The following is a 4,072-nucleotide window of genomic DNA, read 5'->3' on the forward strand; positions in this document are numbered from 1 at the left end:
CTGAGTAGCTGGGATTACAGGTGCATGTCACCACACCTGCCTAATTTTTGTATTTTTAGTAGAGATGGGGTTTCACCATGTTGGCCAGGCTGGTCTTGAACTCGTGACCTCAGGTGATCAACTCGCCTCGGGCTCCCAGAGTGCTGGGATAAGAGGCATGAGCCACCACACCCGGCTGTAATTAAACTTTCATAAACTCCCTAAAGGACAGGGTTTGGAGAGCTTCTGAATAGCTAAACATGAGGAAGTTCTTAGACGGCGGCATCCCAAGAGAGGGCAGGAAAGTGCCATGCCCCTTCCCACATGCCTTTCTCCATGCATGTCTTCATCTGTATCCCTTGTAATACTCTTTAAAATAAACTAATGAAAGTGTTTCCCTGGGTTATAATGAGCTGTTTTAGAACATGCATCAAACTCGAGGAGGTGGTTGTGGGAACCTGGATTTATAGCCAGTGGGTTAGAAGCACAGGTAAAACAACCCAGATCTTGCAGTTGGCATGAGAAATGGGGAGTAGTCTTATGGAACTGAGCCCTAAGCCTGTGGGATCTGATGCTATCTCCAGATGTTGTCAGAATTGAAATGGGGGACACTCAGCTGGTGTCTGCTGAAGAACTGATGGATTGGTTGTTGGTGGGGAGAAATCTCCAGATACTTCTTGGTGACCAGGGGTCACAGAGGTCTTTTTTTTTTTTTTTCTAAGGCAGCGTCTTACTGTGTCCCCCAGACTGGAGTGCAGTGGTGCAAACATGGTTCACTGCAGCCTCAACCTCCTGGGCTCAAGTGATCCTCCCACCTCACCACCTCAGCCTCCTGAGTAGCTGGGATCACAGGTATATACCATCATTCTTGGCTAAGTTTTAAAATTTTTGTAGTGACTCTTTCCTCTTGCCTTGGCCTCCCAAATTGCTGGGATTATAAGTGTGAGCCATCACTCCGGCCAACATGGAAGTCTTCTATGTTGCTTGCTGTTGAGTGAGACAATAGAAAAAACACTTTGGTTTAATTTTTCCTTATGTCTACAGACTCTATAGCCCTGAAGAAGAGGGAGTGAAAATAACAATTTTGAAAATTTCTATTGTGAGAATAGTCTGTTCTTTAATCAAAAACTTTCTGAACAAGAGGAATATCAGTATAACAGAACAAAAAATGATCCTAGGAACTGAATTGGAATCTTAATCTCTTCATGATGAAATGAAGGGAGACAAAGGTTAAGTCAGAAAGTCTTTTTTGGAAACAATCTATAGCTCGCTTTCTATAAAAAGGTACAATTCTTGAATCTTTTGTTGAAGAACAACAAGACACAAATGGTGTTCAAGACCTTCTCATGCTCATGAAGATGGAAAATATTTGGCGTTAGTTGATTTCTCTCCACTCACCATTCCCTTTGCTAGTGTAGATTCAAAGACAGTCTTTTCAGCAGCTGGAGAAAACTTGCACAAAAATATGCCTAACAATGACAACATTAACACACTTTGTTTTTTTAAGATCACACTTTTCAAAAAAGGTCATGTAATATTTTATCTCTATTTATGATAAATTTTCTTTATTTTAATTAAATGTTTAGGCTAATTTTTTAAAGCATTGTTATTATTTGCTAATAATTCATATTTGAATAATAATATAGTTTTAACATTTATTTTTAATTTACATTTTTACTTACTAGGTTTATAAATTTATACTTTTTTGTATTTAAAAATACCATTTTTCTAAGATAAAAAGGAAAATATAAGTTTTGTATTTGAAATATTTATTTTATATTTGTATATATCATTTCATATTTGAAAATATAATTTTATATTTGAAAATATAAACATGCATCATTTTGTATTTGAAAATGTAAATATACAGCACTGAAAACAATGTACTTTCCTGCCTCTATGCTAATCAATTCTAGACCAAATCATACTTTTTTGTTTTTGACTAAGCAATAGTGGGGCAAGTCTAATATAGCTTAACTGCCTATTGTGGAAATAGTGGCTCCTGGAAGTTGACTGTAAACCAACTATAATAGCTTATGTAGAAAGTAAAAGTTCCTCTTCAAAGTTTCCCTTCTTGTTAAATAATAAATCATAAGTGTTAAAAATAATAGTTTCTTTTAAAAACTAACTTCCTTCAAGCCTCCTTGCTTTGTCCTAATAACCTTTTGTTAAGCCCCATCCTATGCAGCTGTTAAAAATGCTCATAGGCACGAGGTACATTCTATGTCCTTGTACCTTAACCAATATACTTGTGCTGGACATGCTCACAAGCACGTTCCAGCTCGCAGCCTATGCCCCTTTCCTATCTGGCATAAGCAACTTCCTCTTTTCCTTTGTCTTTCCATTACTTTTACCTATTTAGAAAAGTTTTAAACTGTTAGCCAATTGGGTTTTAGTTTAGATTGTGAGGTCTGGCTCCAGCCAATGGAGACAGGACACAGTAGCAGGGACGAATTGTGTAAGGGATAAAAATTTGTTCAGGTGTGCTCTCACCATTGTTCCATCTGTGATGAGCACCCTTTCTGCAGAAAATAAAAATGACTTTGCTGAGACAATTAAATGTGTTTGAGTGCTATTTCTTTGCAGCACCAGGGAACAAGCATTCTATTTCTAAATAAACATTTTACATGTAACACTTACTTATCAAGAACTTGCCTCATTATCATAGTCTCACTGTTTGATTATCCAAAGCTATTATGCCATGAATTCTACCCAATCCCAACCAGTTCCCTGCTCTCAAGACCTACCTTAAAATCATCTCGCCCAGACCCTCAATACTGTGAGTATCCTGTCTTGATTTTCCTTGTCTGAGACTCTACCCAGACTATCAAGTTTGTATCTTTTCTTATTTTAGGAAACCTAATAAACTTAGTTTTGATTGATCAACAGGTTTTTCTGGTGTTCTTTCTGGGACCTAAAAACATAAAAAATTTTTGTTACGCAGTACTGTTTTATCAATACCACTGTTGGTGTTGGTGTTTGTCATGTTTGAATGTTTCTATTTTTTTTACTTTTTTCCCTGTGAGTTCATCATTGCTAAAGATTTTTTTTTTTTTTTTTTTTTTCTCCTGAGAGAGTTTGATTTGTCCTGGATTTAGGACAAATGAAAATTGCCCTGAGTTGTGAAAGTGTCACCAGAGAGTGGGTTTTGTTTTTTCATTGCGTTTCAATGGATCAGCAGCAGTTTTTCTCTTTTTTTTTTTCACTGAAGTATAACATATAATATGCATATTTACTAAAGTATAAAATGTAATATCCATGTGGAAAAGGACAATATCATCAATGTAGAGCTTCATGCATTTTCACAAAGTGAACACTGTTCTGTGACTTGCACCTACATCAAGAAATAGAACATCACCAGCTCCTCAGAAGCCCCACTGAGATCCCCTTCAGCCAGTACCAACCTCCTACTGCATAGGAGTAATCACCATATTGCCTTTGAACACTGTCGATCATGTGGTTTTCTGAATAGCTTCATTCTTTCCACATTGAACTTCTGAGGTTCATCTGTATTTGCGGTGGTGGTGTTGATCATCATTCTCACAGCTGTATAATATTTCAGTGTGGGAAGGTACTACAATTTATTTACCTGGATTAGTTTTAATATTTTTCTTAGCTTTTGATTCTTAATCTAAACAGGTCTTTCTATTTTCTAGGTGGATTTTATTTTCTTCCAAGTTTCTGAGCAGCTCACAAACTAATTTATATCCTCCTAGTACTCTCGGAAGAATTCCTCATTTTTCATGAGTGGGATGAACTGATATTCTAGATATTATGCAAGAGGTTCACTTCTACTCCCTTGCTTCAAATAGGCCTGAAGTTATATCTCCTGTTGTGTAGGGGACATATTTGATATGTGTTAGTTAATAGCTATTTTCTCTCTATTGTGAAATTTTATTTTTCTTATTGTAAAATTACCCTGTTTATTCCATTTAATTCTTTGAGTTAAACTCTACCTGAATTAATATTTCCCTGTTGGCTTTTGTGATAGACTGAATGTTTGTGTCTTCACAGAATTTATGTGTTGAAATCCTAATCCCCAGTATGATGGTATTAGGAAGTCGGGCCTTTGGAAGGTGATAGGTCATGAGGA

This window comes from Mandrillus leucophaeus, unplaced genomic scaffold (genome assembly GCF_000951045.1).
Source record: "Mandrillus leucophaeus isolate KB7577 unplaced genomic scaffold, Mleu.le_1.0 Scaffold132, whole genome shotgun sequence".
NCBI classification, from domain to species: domain Eukaryota; kingdom Metazoa; phylum Chordata; class Mammalia; order Primates; family Cercopithecidae; genus Mandrillus; species Mandrillus leucophaeus.